Below are 20516 nucleotides of genomic sequence, written 5' to 3'. Positions count from 1 at the left end.
GTATGTGAAGCAATTACAGTCCACTTGGGCCCTGTGTATATACAGTTACCTGACACTGAGTCCAAAGTAGAGGAACTTGTAGCAGGGTTTCACCGAGCCCATGGCATCCCTCAGTGCATCGGGGCCGTGGATGGGACCCATGTGGAAATAAAGCAGCCATCCACAAATTCTATGGATTACTTGAACAGAAAGGGGAGGTTTTCTCTTAACATACAAGCCACCTGTGACTACAAGTATTCATTTATTGATGTCGTAGTGAAATGGCCGGGTAGTGTCCATGGCGCCCGTATTTTCGCAAATTCCATGCTGAACACACATTTGAAAAACGGCACGATCCCCTCCTCAAAAAACCAAATTCTAGAACACGAGGAGGCCATTCCAGTTTTTCTTCTTGGGGACCCAGCATACCCTTTGCTTCCCTACCTAATGAAGGAGTATGCAAATGGGGGAAGCACTGTTCAGGAACAGTATTTTGGACTGTCCTTGTGTCAAGCTAGAATGGTGATTGAATGCGCTTTTGGCAGACTGAAAGCACGGTTTGGAGCATTGAGAAGGGCGATGGACATTAATCTAAACGACCTCACCTTTGTTATCTATGCCTGTTTCGTGCTCTATAACTACTGTGAGGCCACCAAGGACACAATGGACGAGAACAGAGTCATCGAGGCAATTCAGCATGACAAGGACAACCAGCCAGCCACACAGACTTATTTCAGAGCTGACTGCATCACAGCAGAAGGGAAGAGGGTCAGGAGAGTCCTTACTGAATTCCTTGATCCATAAAAGGGACTGCAGTTCTTCTCTCTGCTGGCCACTGAGGCCACAGTCTTCTCTGCAGCGTGTGTGTTTGTGTGTGAGTGAGGTAGTGAGTGTGTGTGACATGCATACACACACACTTCACAGCTCACCCACAACAAGTGATGGACAGTAACTGTTGTAGAACAGGTGTGCATACCTATGTAGGCCTATTATACTGTTATAGTAGTGGTGTGTGTGTGTTACACACCGGTCAAACCTGCTCACGGTGTGCTGTGCAGCGTGATCCTGAACATGTGCAAAAAAAAAGTGGTATGTTGCCTTAAGTTAAAAGTTGTTCTTTACAGGAAATCAATGTTAATGCAAATGATGTATGCTGTATGTGGTTGTCATTTTCCTCTAAGTTGTGTGAAAGTAGTATACAGCACTCATAGTTCACAGCAATTTGTCTTATGTTAATCACTCGGACATCCGTACAATTTTCAAACTCTTTTTTATTGAATGAGAAATTCTTCAAATTGTTGGCACTGAATCTGTCACTGCACAAAAAGTCATAATTAGCCTGAATACTGTTTCAGCTGAATACAATTTAACAAATGAACTTAGCATTGTCGGCTCATTTTGGTGTCACCACTAGCCACTTAAAAAGAATAACCAAGTGGCATAACCTGACCTCATAAAAGTAAAAAAATATAAATAAAATATAAAATATATATAAAATATAAAGATGCAGGCCCCAAACAACAGCCTCCTAATACGTTTTGTCAAGAATTTCAAATATCATCCTGAAAAAGGGCCTGTGTGAAGGAAAACTGCCCTAATCCCTGCACAGGTGAGGTGGAGCCAGGTGTGTGTGGTGATAGAGTTGTGGTAGTGTTGAGTGGAAATGTGTCAAGTGTTGTGTTGGGTGGAAATGTGCCAGGTGTTGTGTTGGGTGGAAATATGCCAGGTACTGTGTGTAGTGGTGGTTCAGATGCATAGATGTGTCCATAAGGACCCCTGGTTTGGTATGGTGGCATGTTGAATGGTTATGGTGGTGGATGCATAACTTGTCTCAGCAGTGAAAAACCATCTGCAATTGAGCTTGTCAGCCTCTCAAGACTAGTAGATAGTTTACTGAAATTATCAGAAGCTTGCCTCTCCGATGTCTCCATCATGTCCAACATTCTCTTTTTCATCTTGATGTCTTCCTCGGCTGCATTCAGCAACTGTGTCTCAGCTGGAAGCTTTCTTTTAAGTCTCTCCTGTTTGTGTCCCTTGAGTTTTGCCTTGAAAAAAGTAAAAAAGTAGATCAAAAATGTTTTTCCAAGCTAGCTTAAATAAAAAAAGTAAAACTACATAGGCCTAGATGATGATAATGTACGTTACAATGAACAAATTAGCTGAATAAACATCACAACAGACACAGTAGGCATATAGGGTAGCCTACAGTCTACATTTAGAAACATATAAAAGCACTTTTTAACAATCAACGATTAGGGCCTACATACTTGAAGTAGCTCTCTTCTCTCCTTCACCACTGAGGGGGCCAAATTGCTGCCATCAGACTCTTGTAGTTGATCAGACACATCTGAGATTTCCGAGAGGCCAAGTGTAGATGAAGAGGATGCAGAATGATGGTGATGAGAAGCTGTATCAACATCTGTTGTTTCCATACCGGATGGAATGGTAGTCGTTGCGGGCAAACCACCCCATATCTGCTCACATAGTTCAAAGTAGAGTAGAACCACTCTGCCATGACCGCTTTTCCGACCGGAGTCTACTGCTTGCCTATATTTCCCCCGTATCGCCTTCAGCTTGGTGGTGATGATGGCCCTGGTTATATCCTCCTTGCGATGAGGAAACTCTGTGGTCGTCTCAGAAGGGTACTGCTCTAGGAAAAGAGCTAGGATGTCGGCGTACTTGGACTGGCAAGACTCCCAGTCCACGTTTTCCTGAGTTTTGTTAACTTTATATTCAAGTGTGATATTGAGGAATAACTCCACTTCGCTATCAGTCCACACATATGATTCCCCCCTTCCTCAATGCGCCATTGCAGCTAGCCTACCGGAAATAGCTTTTTTTCATGCTTCTGATTGGCCAACATGGCTTTAGGGTTAGGGTTATATCGCCGCCTGTTGGTTTGGCATGCTCTTGACAGCGCTTCAATTGTGTTTTTGCGTTTTCATTTGGACGGAGATTTTTTTAAAACGGTGCTTGTGTGGACGGGATTTTTTTTGAGAACGAAGGAGGAAAAACCCTGTTTTCAAAAATACCCATGTACGTGTGGACTAGGCCTAAGACAACTACCGGGGTGCATGATAACATCTGTCCATTAATATAAAGGCATATTTAAAACTAGTGTCAAAAATTCCGTTTTCAAGATAAAATTCTGATCATTTGGATCCCTTATGTTGCCAATATAGAGATGTCTGTGATTCATTTTTACACAGATTAAATGCTCCATGAGTGAAAAACTTTAAAATGCTCTATTTTCCATTGACCACAGTGGTTTTCATTAAGTTTGATTTTAAAGACCCCCTCCGATGAAAATCAAGTTTTTAACCTTGTTAACATGTCCATGTGGTGTTTTTCTAATGTTACAAGACATATCAGGAGCAAAATAAGCAGTCAACGCCATGACTGAGCATATCTGCTTTGAAACTGCAGTGTATCAAGGACAGTCTCAAAAAAATGGATTCAGTCAGGCAGGACTTCATACGTCACAAACCTAAGGAACCAATCCTGTAAAAGATACGTAAAATATACGCTCATTTCATATGCCCGCCTACAGCACCGTCCGCCATTGCCCGTTAACTGAATGCGGAAGACCAAACCCTGTTGTCTGTAGCGTAGCGTAGCACGGAAAAATGTCCAGAAAACAATCAACTGCACCTGAAAGATGGATCTATCCTAACTGGACGTGACCCAACAGCAAACGTGCAATCGGTAAGTGTCGCCACTTTGTCATTATATTTACAGTTTATTCCAAGTACAGTCAGCTGGGCTTGATAACATGTCGAGGTTTGCTACCGTGTGTAAAGTTATGTTCTATTTGCTTGTTTGTGACATTGTGTTCTTGTTTATTTTACACTCTATGATGCTTTGTTGCTAAATCAGTTGCCTTATGTGGAGAGATATGTCCGCTAACGTAACTTGAGAATGAGATGGATACGGTAGTTTATGGTATTTCAGTCCGATTAGCATCGGGTAGCGACTTAGCTCCAGTCCCGATGAGACTGAGTTTGATTCGGGCCTGTGAATACGAGGAAGCCTGTTGGCCACAACGACAACAGTTCACAATAGGGGCAAAAACATGTGCAGCCAGAGTCGGTTGTAGGCTACCTCAGCCGGCCAAAACGAGCACCTCGTCTCGTTAACCCGGTGCCGTTAGGACACACGTACAGCAGCAAGCTAATCTAGCGTTAGCCACTAGCGCTAGCTAAGATTAGCTCCTCTGGCTCACTTTGCGGACACATCTCCTTACACAAGACAACCACAACTGTAACGTGGCAAAACTCGAAAAGTACTTTGTCGATCAGGGACTCTTGTCACCATGAATATTTCACTTCTAACGCCAAATGAATGGAAGGGAGTTACTGGTTGATGAGATGTAACATTTCATGTTCTGTCTTTGCACCTAGTCTGGTAAGTCTAGTCTTGTAATCAGCTGGGGTTGTGGCAACCTAGAAAACCCGAACAACGACACTACAAAAAATACTACCTCTCTGGAGGTTATAATGTCCTATTTTCCTTGAGATTGTGTTGGAGACATTTAGAATCAACTACATAGTAATTATTGAGGCTGTAGTTTGTGGTAATGTAGTTTTGGATTGCAGAGATGCAGAGATTTCAGAGTTGGCTCTTCAACTGTCCCCTTTGTTCCTCCACAACCTAGCCTGACCTCCCCACCTATCAAGAGACCATCCAGGAGACCCGTCTTGACCTAACAGAGGAGGAAGAGGATGAGGAGGACCCTGGGTCTGCTTAGTCGACCCCCTGAGCCAACTTTCAGTATGTTTACCAACACATTTTTACTGCACACACAAAACTTTGTAAATATGAAAATTCAATAAATATACAAATGTCTAAACTATAAACTATAGTATAAAGTAATCTATAAATGAAAATTGCAAATTTGCTACACACTAGTATGTGATGTATACTCTTGTAATGGAACTGATGATTTCTGTGTTTCTGTTACTCCACAGATTATGTCGATGTGTTGATGGACCTCATCTTTGATCACGTCTTCCAGGACCCTGCACCTTATGTGAGCCAGGTTTTGAAGATCCCCATCCCAGAAGACCTGTGCGCCCAGTCTGACAGGCTAGCCAAGGAGGACGTCATTGCAGCTACGTGTCTCAGTTCAATCAAGAGGCAGTCTGAACCTGACGTAGCTCGCAGCATCAGGGAGCTCAGAGCATTTGCACAGCACCACACACACTGGTATCACTACTCTGACCCTGCGACCTAGAAAGCCCCAGCACTAGCTGACAAAGGATCTGTAGGCTAGACACCGAGAAGAGGGTACGCATAGTGTCAGTATATTTCATTTGAATACTTAGTCTCTTCTTTTGTTGTTTTGGTTATCTGGCATGAGATCAGGTTGTAGTTGGGTGTGTTCCACGAATACATAACAGATAACTAAAAACATCAAATTATAAATCATTTTTGTGATTGATACTGCACTACTTTACTACACTGCAATAATGCTACAGTGGAACACTCCCCTGTGTACACTCACAGATGTAGATTTTGTAACATAACAGCACCCCATTATGGTCCTGCACAAGCAGTGTTATGTTTCTACATGTGCCTTTTTAATGCCTTTTCTATAATAAAATAATTGTATTCTGTATGAACAGTCAGTGTTGTGGTTACTTTTTGGTTTCATGTTTAATTTACATTTACATGGGTGTGTAAAGGGAAAAAATATATATAATCCCACACACACTGTCTATACTTACATAGTGCTTTATTACATTTCAATGACTGAAATGTAATAAAGCACCATGCAAGTGTAGACAGTGTGTGGGATTATATTACTTTTTCAGTAACTTTTGTCCGATGCCCCTGTCACTAAAACACTTTTAGGTGTGCTACAGTTGTTTTTCTACATGGATGTGTAATTAAGTATAACAACACAGTTATTTTACTCAAATTTATTGTCATGTACAGTATTATCCAAAGTCACATGTTGGCCATATTATTTGGCAAATCAATTCATGCACAGAATGCATAAAATAAACGTACTGCTCTATACCTCTAAGCTGTAAGGGCCCATAGTCTGCTTTATAAATGTTCATTGCATTCTGTAGTGAGAACACATTAAAACATACAGGCTCCAGACCAGGATGATCAACATGCATGTAGGTGGATCCTGAAGCTGATTCATTCTTCTGGCAACCTAGGGAATGAGAAAGGGTAACTTATTGAATTTTGCAAGCTTTATAAGAACATTACACTGACAATGACGTTTATATTATATGTTTATCATTTAGCACAGACAATTTAGAGTAGAGTACTGTACAAACTAATGTAACATACGACATAAACAATAAAGGTGTCAACTCTAAAAGAGGTAAGATGTTATGTACAGGGGGAATGACCAGCAGGCCTCCATGAAATGCAGTTTTTGAATATTTCAGCTATAGTTCTAAAACTGTTGAGCTGTAGCTGAATAACACTGGCATAAATTACGACAGTCATATGTCCAAATGGTAGATAGCATGGGACATAACCATATGTTTGCCGGTGTCGTGACAATATTTGTATCCCCTGAAGATGAGTTCTTTTGCGTCTTCACATCAATTTGATGTAATTGAATGTAATAACTACATAATGTCTGGTGTGGATTTGTTTCCTATCGCTAGCCAGTACAACGGCAATTGTAAGACATTTCATGGAATAACATTACAGCAGCTATCCAAGTAGCCAGCAAAAAGCTACCGACACCTACTGTGTTGACGAGCTTACTAGACAACCTCAAACCACCGGCACCGGTGAACGTCAGGCTAAAAATGAATCAAACAAACCATACGGTATAGTTACCGTGGGAGACACTCCGGCAGGTAACGTTAGATATCGTTTTTATGGGATATAAATGTGTCCGCTATGGCTATCCAGAAACACCACATAGCCGCATAACCACATACACACGCACGGTGAGAAAGTACGAAAACTGTGAAATTTCAACCTACCAGTCAGAGACATCCTGCTGTAAACGTGTCTGTAAAACTTCAGCAGCTGCCTCCTCTTGTTCGGTTGACAGATTCCGCCTCAAACATGTATGGTTTTACATGTACATGAGTTTTCTTCTACAAGGAGCTGCCATGTTGGTTTTAGAGTTTTTCCGCGTCTGCACCCTCCCCCTTCACCCAACCGATCAGGCGGCCAATCAGAGCAGCGCCTCATTATCATGGCATCCCCGCCCACTCAGAACAGCGCATAGTTAATGAGGGGAGAAACAGAGAGGATGGAGAGGCCCCACAGAGCCTGGATATGTGTGGGGTTTTTTTGCAACAGAATTCATAACCTTGTTTTAAAGACCACTGAGAAATGTTTTAAACAGCTAAAAAGTGCATAATAGGGGGACTTTAAATTTTAGACTGCTGTTGTAGCACCACCATCTGGACTATTTGCCCCATATTCAAATGAGTGTCATTTGGCATGGGACTGGAGCTACGTGCCAAGTTTTGTGCATTTTCATGCATGGGAACGCCGTTTTAGCCAGCCCCTAATTTATTTTGAGGTGTGTATACAGTGCCTTGCAAAAGTATTAACCCCCCCTTTTTGCACATTTTATTGTGCAAGTGCATGAAGTTATTTCAAAATACATGTATTCAGGTTTTTTTGTCTATGCCAAGCAATCTGTTCCATTAAAGTGAAAACAAATGTGTAGAAATGTATGTTAAGGCATAGAATTAAAGTAACAGAATTCTTTTTAGCATAAGTTTGCTTTGTTTGGGCTAAATTGTCACACTAGCTTATCATCTATTATTTAGATGTCATATTTATATTTCTAGTTTATATTTATAGTTCTGATCAATGTTTTCCATTTAAACGTTTTTTCTTTTTAAATTTGTCTTTCTTGCTAACAAAGCTGAGACCAGGTCCCTTAATGGGACTTGAGGGTGTAGGATGGACTGTCCATCAGAATACTTTAACACAGCTTGGGATATATGGTTCATTTATGGATGACATTAGCATCCAGTTTTTGAAGTTTCAGAGTACATATAAATCATCACCCTCCCATCAGTTTGGGAAAAGACAGAATTTGAAATGCTTTTCCTGTCCAATTTCTCCATTGACTTCCATAGTAAAAATGGACTGGAAAACCCCACTGAAACTGTATTTTCAATTATAGTGACTAAAAAGTGATGATTATCTTCTCTTAAACTTCAAGAACTGGACTCTAAAATGGAATCTAAACTGGACTCTCAAAAATGACCATAGAGTTGACGCAACACATCAATGACAAGATAATGAGCTTCACATATGTATTGAACATGAACATGCATTCAATTGTGTTACATTGTAGGGTGTTATCGTTGTTTTGTCCATCCCCTGTATATATATGCCACACTGATGCTTAACTCCATTTTGAGCTTAACCTACACAGTCCATTTTCCCCCACTTTTTTAACATTTAGATGGAACCTATTAGGAGACATGAAGGAGAAAGGGGCCAGGCAGTTCCTGTCAGGAACCTGAAGATAAATGGTAGAGAATAATTTAAATGCCATCTTTTGTTCTTGTATAATGCTCACTTTCATTTCAATCAAACTATTGATATTTTACATATCAAAACTCTATAGAAAATACACATTTTTAGCCTTAATATGAATTGAAAATTGAAATTTCATATTCTTCACATGATTGTGGTGTGCATTTAGATCATTCTGTACAATTTCTAAACCAATGCTTATGAAGCCTATTTTATCATTAAAGGATGGAGCCTCTGGCGAGAGGCCAACCTGACTGAGCTGCAGGTTGGGATGCCTGTCAGAATGACACATATGAGGGGGAAACAATCCCCTTCATATGGGTATTCTTAACTCGAGTAACTTTACCCAAGTTGAGGTAACTATACAGTACATATGATGTATTTTATTTATGATAGCCTACTTGTCTGTTTTGTGTTGTAGCCTACTAAACTTCTAATGGACTACTTCATTGAGAGATTTGAAAAACAATAACACTTTTAAAAAGGTTATGTATGTATGGACAAAACACTTGTCTAATAATATGTTTGTTCTCAATAGATTGTCATCAGTGAGAGGAGGGAGGTCAATATCCAGGGCACAAGGGAGCTGGACTCAGGGGACCTTGAGCTCCTCCTGTATGATGACACAACCATCACTATCACCAGGGACGTTTTGGACCAGTCTGTCCCGTCCGGCCTGTCCCCTGCCAGGTGACCCTCTCATACAAGGGACAGGTCACGAACATTTTTCTGCCAGAGGTTTAAACATTGTTTTGCCTGACGAAGGTCTCAGTGTGCAGGAATCTGTTTTTATGTTCTGCAGACTTCCTGGTCCTGCCCTACGCACCTGTCTCTTGGTACAGGTGTGCGAAGAACCACAGTTTCCTCAACTTGGACCAGTCTGTCCCATCAGGCCTGGCAAATGTCCCCTGCCAGGTGACCCTCTCATACAACGAGGGACAGGTCACCAACATTTTTCTGACAGAGGTTTAAAAAAAAAAAAAAAGTGATTAAAATGATATTAGAAGAATACATTGTATATGTTGTGTACAAATTGTTGTCAATTCTGTTTTTTTTTTCTGTTTAAGGACCCTATAGACAACTTTTTTGCTTTAACTTATCATTATGAAGTAAATGTTGATTGCACAGTGTAATGGCTATAGAATAATGACACCATCGGCGTTTAGATTGGTTCCCTATAAGCCTCGCTTTCAGTATGCAATTCTGTCTGCCACCGGGTACGATCTCCCGGGAGAATGAAGGCTCGATTTACGGCACAAAGGAAGTGCGTCATCCATTGCGCAACCAAAAGAGGAATAAGATGAAGAAGGAAGAAGGTTTTCCCCAGCTGCTAGCGGTAGCGTTAGCAACATGGCTAACGCTACCGCTAGCAGCCAGAAAACTAACCAGGAGCTACAAGGAAGCCAGGACCAGCCAGAAACAAAAATCTATGTTTGTTTCTGGAACAAAAGAAACAAACATCTAACTATGTTTGTTTCTGGCTGCTAGCGTTAGCTAGCGTAGCTAGCGTTAGCAACGTTTTCCATGTTGCTAACGCTAGCTAACGCTAACGCTAACAGCCAGAAACAAACAAATGATCCATTGTCCGTTTGATAATCTAAACAAAGAACACGTTTTCTTGCAGTGGCCTTTCTAAAATGAGCAGTGGTGAAAGTTACTATATTGTGTTATGATCAAGGAGTTGATAAGCAGACAGATGGTTTGTTCTATTGCATGGAGCTAGGCTCTAACGGAAAGCGATCCGGTTGTCTTTGCGACAGCGGCGCAAACAACAATACCACTTGGAAACGCTAGGGGGGGACAACGGGGGGAAAGTTGAAAAGTTGTCTATCCACTTTAAATGAATACATTAAATATAACAAACTTGTTAAATAAATATAAACTTATTACTTGATAATGTGTCTTGATGTCTCTCGAAATATGATAGCTTACATGAGTTAGCCTATCAAACTGCTTATAGCTAACTAGATTTACTGTAATGCTCACTTCCACATCACCTCATTAGTTGTATAATGTAATATAGTGGTAAATTAAAAGCTGGATAAACTATAACCTTCACACATTGCTGCTATCCATTTCCTATCATTTTGATAATGAAAGCTACTGTACTTCTGTTAGTGTTCTGACCACAGAATTTGAATGGATAGAACGGTCTTTCCACTGTTTTCTATGGTATTTTGGCTGGTACACCAAAAAATGGCATCTATGGTTGGTTTCTATGGTGACAACGGAAGTTTGGCCATTAAGGCCGTATAGAGTGTCACACCGGCTGCCACACAGCGTGAGTGGGTTAGCTTTGTAATGTTATAAGACGAACGTTTAATTAATAAAATGTGACGACTTACCAACAGTAATATAGCGTGATTAAACCCAATCGGTCCAAAAATCCTTGAGAAGCCTCCCTGCTGACAGCAAAGCCACGGAGATAGCGCAACGCCAGTTTTCCTCTGCTTGGTCCTTGCTGCAACTTGCTGTAAGTCGGTTTATATGGAAGCTAGGCCAACGGTACCAAGGAAGTTTTATGTAGGAACGGTACACATAAAAATGGCCGCCGCTCTGACCATCCAGGAGCGTTGATTAGAATGGGAAAGACCGTTCTATTAATATTATCTAAATTCTGTGGTTCTGACTGTCACTGAGGTTAATTTGGGCCTTTTTGACTAATTGCGACCACCGTACAGTCACATGCAATTAGTATAGTATGGACACTCTCCCAATGAGACCTCTCAATTAGCAATGCAAGTTAGTCATCTGAAATTGTACTCCAAATGTTTTAAAAGTATTGAATTTATTAGGCCGATACCCACATCTTTTTTTTCCAATTTGAGGTTGTAGTGCCGAAACTGTTTTAACTATAAAATCGGTATGACTTCAACATACGGTGCTGAAAGGACCGGGTAGCTGTCGATTATTGCAAGACGAATACAAGTACCGTCAATAGAATTTGTGGAAGTTACCTGGTGTTTAGTGCCCATTAGTCAGACAGTAGTTACATTTACATCTCCCAGGAGGTATAATCCAGTTTGTTCTATTATTATCAGTACCGACACTATAATTATCAGTTGCTACCCAGTACTTACAGGATATGGGGATAATTTCCCAGTGAAGAACCTCAGAGGTAATCAGTGTTATAGCTACGCCTAATAGAAGGTATCATGTAGTTATCAGTACCTACCCAGTCCTTACAGGAGATTGAGTTTTATGAGGAGAATCCAAGTGGCTCTTTGTCAAAACATCAAATCATTTTCAGTTATTTCACTGTAGCTACCATGTAAGTTCACCAGGTGAGCACCGTATACTAAAGCAAACTTTACCCACTAGTAGTAACGTCATGCCTAACCGATAACTTACCGTGCCCTGTGGGAAAAGCCCCCGCATAGGGTCCATGTTGTGGTGGTAGACTAATGCAAGCACTTTAACAGAGATTGTAAAGTAATTTCAACCTTTCGACCTTTGAGTGCATCTGCCCTCAAAGTCATAATATTACCTGAGCTCCAACTGTGGGAGACCTGCTGCCTGCCCCTGAGCTACTGCTCAACCCTTCATCTTGAATCTGATACTAGCTTTACTATGTTACCAGCAGAGCAGACGGCGCAGCTGGCTCTGCTTTGATTGGCGGCGGTGGGTATTTGGGTTGGTTGTGATGGGCAGGTGTGGATCAATTTCCGGGGCCATTTCTTTATTTCAGTCCAACAGACAACAGTTGTTTACTGTTTGGTTACTGAGTCTGGTTTACGTTTCCTAACAGTTATTTCTAACTCAATTGCATTTTAATATAAAATCTTGTTCTAAAAGTTGCAAAAACTAGTTTGTGTTTTGTGAAAACATTTCTTCCTGTCGGAGGATGCCCCTGAACCCCCCTACATTGTATGGGTCCAAGCCATATCACACAGTAACCAAAAAAAAAAAAAAAAACACTGCTCTTTATTGTTTCACTTTTCACACTTTACTGCATTCACCTGATCCTGCTGCTCTACTCCTGTGTTTTCTACCACTTATAGGCCATTATTATTCTCTCATTGGCAAATGCGCCTTAATTGCAACAAAGAATAGGCATTTCAAAATCAAGAAACATAAACAGGCTAATAATTAAAATATATATGTAAAAATATGCCGTAAACATATGCAGTAGGGCTCTGGTGAATGGGGCACCCCTGCTGGGGGGTTTGCAGGGTCATATCTTATGCCATTGGTTGTCCATAAGTTTGAGGTGAGCCTGCCATACTCACCTATTGCAGATACCTTGAGGGGAGGGGAAGTGTCATTGATGTCTTCAGTCATCTAATATAAACTTTGATCAATAGCCAAAGGTAGATAGAGAGTAGAATTCTGTTCTATCACAAATATACTAAAAAAAAGTAAAGATATGTTAAATGCTGTTGTCCAGCGTCCTGTTCTCACTTGTACTACATTTTCTCATCTCCAGGAAATCAAGTAACAAAGGTTCAGAGATTCATAAGGTGCAGTAATGGCCCCTTGTTGTGGCATCTCTTCAGGCCAGAGTCTCTCTCCTCTTTCCAACACTACCAAGCACAGCACAATCTGAGCAACACAACTCGTGCTAGCCCCAGGGAAACAGTCAAACTTCATGTTTTACAGTCACACCTGTTATGTCACCAAAGACTTATGTTAATTTCGTGAAAAATACCAAATGTGTTATTTGTAACATGGCTAAAAGTTCTTTTTAGCTTTTCTATTATATTTACACCAAAAGATTTTACTTTTTTGTTTTTACTTTGTAAATATCTAAGTGATAGGATTTGAAAAAAACCAAAAACGATTTATTGAAACGATGAGGACAGCTAGTAAGAGCAGAGCTCCTGACCACAGCTAGGCCTACTGTTCAGAAGTGAAACAACGATTGTATCTCATAAGGAGAAGCTTCTCTAACCTGTTGTCAGACAGTCTGTTCCTTCTGGATGTGAGCAGCAAACTTCCTAAATTGAACAGCCGCTCCACAGGCGCTAGATAGGGTTGGGGTATTGTACTTCAAATGTTTTTGATGTTTGAGAACTGGTTGGATGTCTCAATCCCAAATCCTCCTGACTTCAAACAATCCATCAATTCTTTTTCTGCTAAGTAGCTGTCCACCACCGTGTCCTGCTCTGAAATCCAGCTTCTGTTTAGCTTCTGTTGTTTAGTCGGAGTGCATTCGTCGTTGGCAGTAGATGTCTCCTTGTTGGGTTGTTTTCCCCTGAGTTTCTCATCGGTGTGTTGCGTATCAGATGCTTTGATGTATTGGATGTTGTGTTTTTCGCTGTGGAAGCGGTTTGCTGCCACACAGAGTTTACAACGGATGATAATGTTCTTTGCATCCTTAACTGAGATCAATTCAAAGTAATGGGAAAACGTCCAGCTGCTGAAAGTCTGCGTCTCTCCCTCACCCTTCATCTTTTGTTTTGCTTTTTTAGGTAGTAGCCGACGTAAACTGGCTCGCGCATATCCTTAAGATACACGTGAGGAAAAAAAACAAACAGGGATTTGGGGAGAAAAAAACTGAGTAACGCGTTACTGCCCAACAGTGTGTTTAAATATCTAAGTGATACCACTTACAGCTTTTGAGATATTAAGCCTTGTATTGAGGCATGGTCTGCATACTGTTAGTATTACTGCAACAACTACTAGTAATACTGCTACTAAACACACACACACACACACACACACATTAACACACATTACTACTGCTGCTTCTACTAATACATGTATGCCAAATGGGAAATTGTAATTGTAATTGTAATACTGTAGTGCAGCTACATTGCTACTACTATTATGACTACTGTTAATACTAGTACTACTACAGTGTCGGCAGTCTCTCTACTCCACTCTAGCTGTTTTATAGACTTGCAGTGGCTTTTGCTCCTTTACTCTTTACTTTTACTATTTGTACTACTACTACTAAACTACTTAAACTCCTTCACTTTCAACTGCTTTACACACTTCAACTTCTATTAGTATTACTACTGTTAGTATTACTGCTACAACTACTAGTAATACTGCTTCTAAACAGACAAACATGTTCACACCAGAGCTGTTTTTAAGTCTTTTGGTGCAAGTCCAAGTCAAGTCTCAAGTCATTCGAGGCAAGTCCATGTCAAGTCTCAAGTCAATCAAGGCAAGTCCAAGTCAAGTCTCAAGTCAAGTCACAAGTCTGTCAGGGCAAGTCGCAAGTCAAGTCGTACTGTAAGTCCTCATAATTGCAAGTCAAGATGCAAGTCTTCAGGTCTGTGAATGCTGACCATGCCCATTACAATGACATGGGACATTTTTTAAGTTTTCCTTTCAAAGCTTTTTTTCTTTGCTTTTCTTTATCTTTGCAGCGTACCTGGCTAGAACATGAAATTAGACAGTGGATAACACCATGATAGCAATGATCCCATGTGCAGAGATGGAGTGAGCGGATTATTTTTCCAGCTGGGTTCTAATGCTACCGTCTCTTGCAGTTTGAGGACTTTTACAAGTTAATTTTGCTGGTTATTTGATGCCCACTCACTGGGCTCAGAGGTATGGGCTGAGGGTGGGATATGATTGGCATGCTTGGTGATTGATGACATATGACATATATGAAGCAGTCAAGTTGCAAGTAAGTCGAGTCTCACAGCAGACGAGTCCAAGTCAAGTGACCACGATAAAATATTTAGTAGAGTGAAAAACACCAACTGCAAACATATTTAAAAACTAGGCTACGTGAAATGCAGGCTGTAGTTTTGAGGGCATAATCAGGACTTTCATTGTTGATTTAATGAACTTCAGTAACTGTGGTAAGTGGGGAAAAAGTGAAATAAAATACAAAATGGGTGATTTGTGGCTGTGTGTGTGTGTGTGTGTTGGGGGCTGTTTAAAAGAAACTTTGAATAACTTGGCGACATGCTTAATAATAACAACACAGTGAGAACACTTGAGTCCCAGGCTTAGCCTACTCAATATTGTGTTTTACCTGGTACAATGTTGTCATATCACCATCTCCTCTGTTTCTGCGCTACTGCCTTTATTTTTTAAATATAACCTGTCATGGTATCCTAAGCAGCAAAACATGTTATTTTGTGTATTTTCAAGGTTTTGACAAAAGGCCTATTTGTGTGGAAATTAATGCAGTAAGCCTACAATCAACCATAAACAACTATGCATTTCAAAACTGGACAGCGCGACTAACTGTAGCCCACATTTACATATACCTGTCAAAAGTGGTTTCCAGAGCCCAATGTGCGCTCTCTCCATCATTCAAATCCTCCCAAAGACCTTCCTCCTCTGTGTGTGATTGGTTATCAGCTGCACAACTCAGGGTGAAGCGCAAAGTAATGGAACATGACCAAACATGCACTTAAGGTAAGACGCTCTTAGCTTAAGTGCTGTTTTGGGCAACGCGTGGAAAAATCTAAGAACCTTCTTAAAATTGCTCGTAGGATACCTTCGTAACCACTAAGAACGATCGTTATTGGGAAACGCAGCCCTGGTTCATACACATACTAGCATACAAACACATGTCCACACACAACATACATGTATACAGACATACACCACACACACACACACACACACACACACACACACACACACACACACACACACACACACACACACCCTACTACAACTGCTACCATTTTAAACTACTAATTCAACTACTTCAAACACTGAAACTACTACTGCTATTACTGTTGTACTACTACTGCTGCTACTACTACTACTACAGCTACTACTACTACTATTGTAGCTACATCTACTATCTCTAATACTAAAAGCCCAAATAGTACTACTACTGCTAATTGTATTACTTCTACTACTGATATTACAACTGTTGCTTTTAGTACAGCCCATACTACTATGACCTTTTGAAAACATTATTACCCATCCTTCCATGTGTTGATAACTACAGGACTTTTGACTGTCAAATAAATTGCTTAAGATCCAAATACTCAAAATTTAAACACATTTAAACTCTTTGTAATGAATTCAACTTTCTACCTTTTCAAACTGAAGCAAGCACACAAATCTTCTTAAGAAAATGTAGCCTTTTTTAGTTATTATTCTTCTGTACATTTTTTGGCACCTAACTACTCTCATACTGCTCATCCTTTAAGCTAGAAACTTCATTCAAACTACAAAATGTTCAGCTTGTTTAGGACATTAACACATTTTCAAATTTTTTTTTATACCTTTCATACTTTCATACTACTCACATTTTCTTACAATGCAAGTAAATGGGCGGAATGTTCAAACCCAGCCCTTTTTGAACTCTATGTACTGTTTTATACTTTAAGCTACAAACTTTATACAAACTTTAAACAGGTCACCTCTTTTAGTATTTTATCACTCTTATTCAGCTTTTTTGATATTTTTTGCACTTTTTGAGTTATCACAGTTGAAGTTGTATGCTTTTTTCAACCTTTATAATGGGAGTCAATGGAGCCCAGGTAGAGTGTGTGATGTCATCACACACTCTAGCCACTCTACAGACTTTACAGGCTGTGCTTTTTACTAAATATACACATTTATTAAACATAATTCACACAGTTTTAACACTACATACACATATTACACATCAAAATGCTCAGCTACTGCTTCTGCTCTCACTCACAGTGTAAATATATAAGCTATATGATGTATAGTTTTTGAGTTATGGACGTTTGTTCGACACTAGTGCTCCACTTGCTTTTACACTAGCTTCTGCTCCAATGCTGCTCTCCTTACACATGCAACTCTTCTGCTTCTCTATGTCTTTTATATATTTTCTTACTTTATTACTTATTACTATTGTAAAATTTTCACTTTCTTACTTTGTTTTTTTTCTACTCACAATACACCTTCTGCTCTTCCTGCTATTCATACTCCTGCCATTCCTATTTTTACACATAAGCATTCCTAAATATTTTTGTATTTTCTTACTTACACACAGACACGTATGTACACACACAGTCATGCATACACATGGACACACACACACACACACACACACACACACAGATACACACCCACACACACATACGGGCATATGTGGTTTATGGTTTTTCAGTGGTTTACAGGGACCCACCTTTCCCACCATCCAGTCAACTTAAAAGTCATGTTTCATTTGATCTGCAGAAGACAAATCTCACTTCAAAAACATCATTTCACTTTCAGAACATACATATATTAAATATGTCACATTTCACAGGCTTATGGGGTCGGGACCAAATTGTGGTGTATGGGGACAACTGAGATCACTTATGTCATGTCCGTGTTCGGAAACATAAGTTCAGACCTTTTTCTCACAATGTGACCAAGCATGAATGTACGTGTTTACTTTAGTTCCAAAGACCGTATTAATAAAAATAAGTCATGAAAATCATGTCTTACCACTTTCACTGTCTCCAAAATCAATTAAACAATCAATCAAACTTTATTTATATAGCACAAGTCATACATCAAATGCAACTTGAAGTGCTGAACATAAAAAGAGTTAAAAAGAACATGAGGTTAAATAAAATAGACGCCTTATTTCATTTCCCACCCGCATTCCACAAAGACCCGCCCTACTCTGCCTCTGATTGGCTAGTAGTAGTAGTCAGCGCCAGCTCCTCTGCGGGTGTGAGGTCCTCAGGTGGAGGTTCCCCACCAGTAGCAGTGGCATCCGTCTTTTTTTTGGTGGCTACAATGGTACATATTTACAGCTCAACAACTATTTTAACAAATACATTTCACATTTCATTATAGGCTACTTAGCAAACTGGAAAATGTTTTTGTATTTAATTTTCACTTGTTGCCACGTTCGTTTCTGGCTATTGAGATGGCTCCTGTTGAGATGTAACAGTGAAGAATGAATATAGGCCAAGGGTTACTAGGTCAGAGGGGCTTCACACACCTCACCGAATTAGGCTAATTAACAGTAAATGCATTGTAGTTATGTCGGTTCTCCTAAGTTAGCCTACACCATTATTTTAAACATACATCTGATATTATCTAGCCTACTGATAATATAGCCACACAGTCTTACTGTATCTAGTGATCTGAATGTTCATTTATTAATAAATACAAATGAAACAATAAGTAGGCTTGTATAACTTTTATTTACTTTTTTTAGCATTTAGTCTGTCTGCAATTTTTTGCCAAGCCATCTCCCTCGCTTTGTTGATTGCGGAAGTATTGCCCTTTTTGGTGATGACCCCTTTATATTCCTCGTATAATTCCATCAGCAGGGTTTGTTCCGCCGCTGAGAAGAACACAGCTCTCGTTTTCACTTCTTTTTGCGACATAGTATCGTCTTTTCGACAATCGACTCTTCTGGGCTGCTTATGTACTCCGTGCGCGCGCACAATGCAAGATTATTCAAACCTGGTTAGAGTTAACGTTGACTAGACACGGCTGGATTGTGTTAGTGGAACGGCTTGAGCCTTAAGTGAGAGTCGACGTTAATTCAAGCCGGGCTTTTTCAAGTAAGCGCGGCTTTCATCAGCTGCGTTGATGGAATACCCCCCTGGTCTAAGGGGACTGACAAACATTACAAGGTCTATACAAACATAATATCCCACTACTATAATTGGAGAGCGGTTTGTGTGTTTGTGTGTTTGTGTGTCCCACCATGGAGGAGAGGAGAGGAGAGGGGAGAGAAGAGGAGACAAGGACAGGAGACAAGGAGAGGAGGAGAGGAGACAAGGAGAGGAGAGGAGACAAGGAGAGGAGAGGAGACAAGGAGAGGAGGAGGGGAGAGGACAGGAGGAGAGGAGAGAGAAGAGGAAACAAGGAGAGGAGGAGACAAGGAGAAGAGAGGAGAGGAGGAGAGAGGAGAGGAGACGAGGAGGAGAGGAAGAGAGGAAAGGAAAGGAGGAGAGAGGAGAGGAGGAGAGGAGACAAGGAGAAGAGAGGAGAGGAGAGAGGAGAGGACAGGAGACAAGGAGAGGAGAGGAGGAGAGGAGGAGAGGAGACAAGGAGAGGAGAGGAGAAAGAGGAGACAAGGAGAGGAGAGGAGAGGATTGGAGAGGATTGAGAGGAGAGAGGAGAGGAGACAAGGAGAGGAGAGGAGGAGGTTATAAATTCTAGTTCATGGTAATGGGGTTGCAGGCTGAGCCCAGGGTTCTGCATCCACCTGTGAAATCACATTTACTTTGTATGAATTTTCCAACCCCACACTGTAAAAAAAAATCTGGTGTAAATATGGCATATAGATTGGTAACTGTTTTTTATTAGATTGTATTATTTGGTGTTAAAATGGTTTTGATGTATATCTTTCGATACCATTTTCACCAAAAGGATTTTTTGTTTGATTTGAGGATGTGCAATGCAAACACTGATGTAGTATAACTGACATCAAAGATCTGCTCCTCGAATAGATGCAGAACCCTGGGCTCAGTCTGCAACCTATTACCAACCTATTTTCACATAACTGTTGTCTCCCAAAAAACAAACCTTAACTGACCTTATGTCAGTATCACCATTCCATTAACCATGTTGTTTATGATTAAACCTCGGTTTAAATTAATAAATTCAATCAGTGCCCACACATCCTGTGCTGCTTTAATGCTAATTTACATATTGCCCGTCCAACATACCAGAACTTAATTTCTCTGGAGCAAACAAGAAAGAAAGAAAAAAAAAAGTTCTTCTTTGCGGATGTTCGGTGTAGCCAGTTTAGAAACGCTACCGCCATGTACTTACTCGAGTGCAAAACCAGTCTATAGGTTAATTACTATGAAACTACAAAATTCAATTAGGAATTACAGAAATTGTCAATAAAACTCAAGTGATGGAAAAGGTCTGTAAAATATTACCCATGAAGATACTGTAAAAAAACAGATTTCTTTAAGTGCATACTATAACAGCTGTTTGAGGTCTACAAGAAGCAGTAGTAATGAACAAGCAACAAAAACGTAATATTTGACATTAAAACCTATAAGAACTTAAATACCTCCAATTTCCTTGTAGCTCACGCAACTTTCCCTTTTCCAGTGCAAGAAGCAACTTTGAAATTTTTGCACTTTGTATGGTGGGCTCAGACAGCCGGTAGAATTGTCTATGCACCAATATATCGTGTCCCAAGAAATCAGAAAGCTGATCTATTTCATTGTTCTTTAAGTTTAGGATTT

The 20516-nt window shown here is 40.2% G+C and overlaps 1 protein-coding gene and 1 long non-coding RNA gene across 4 annotated transcripts in view; both read left to right on the top strand.

The window, feature by feature from the left end:
- The window catches only part of nrg1 (neuregulin 1), a 192264-nt gene that overhangs the window by 55518 nt on the left and 116230 nt on the right, over positions 1–20516 (top strand). The window lies entirely within an intron of this gene.
- Positions 8734–10046, top strand: LOC139908304 (uncharacterized). 2 transcript variants are annotated; one of them, XR_011784476.2, is made up of 3 exons: positions 8734–8819; positions 9002–9177; positions 9266–10046. It is a non-coding gene; the product is annotated as an uncharacterized LOC139908304 (long non-coding RNA). The 2 variants fall into 2 exon arrangements; XR_013507128.1 differs by having other exon boundaries at positions 9002–10046.

This window comes from Centroberyx gerrardi, chromosome 2 (genome assembly GCF_048128805.1).
Source record: "Centroberyx gerrardi isolate f3 chromosome 2, fCenGer3.hap1.cur.20231027, whole genome shotgun sequence".
Classification (NCBI taxonomy): domain Eukaryota; kingdom Metazoa; phylum Chordata; class Actinopteri; order Beryciformes; family Berycidae; genus Centroberyx; species Centroberyx gerrardi.
The sequence above is the reverse complement of the archived record's forward strand: the minus strand, read 5'-3'. Positions and strand labels throughout refer to the sequence as shown.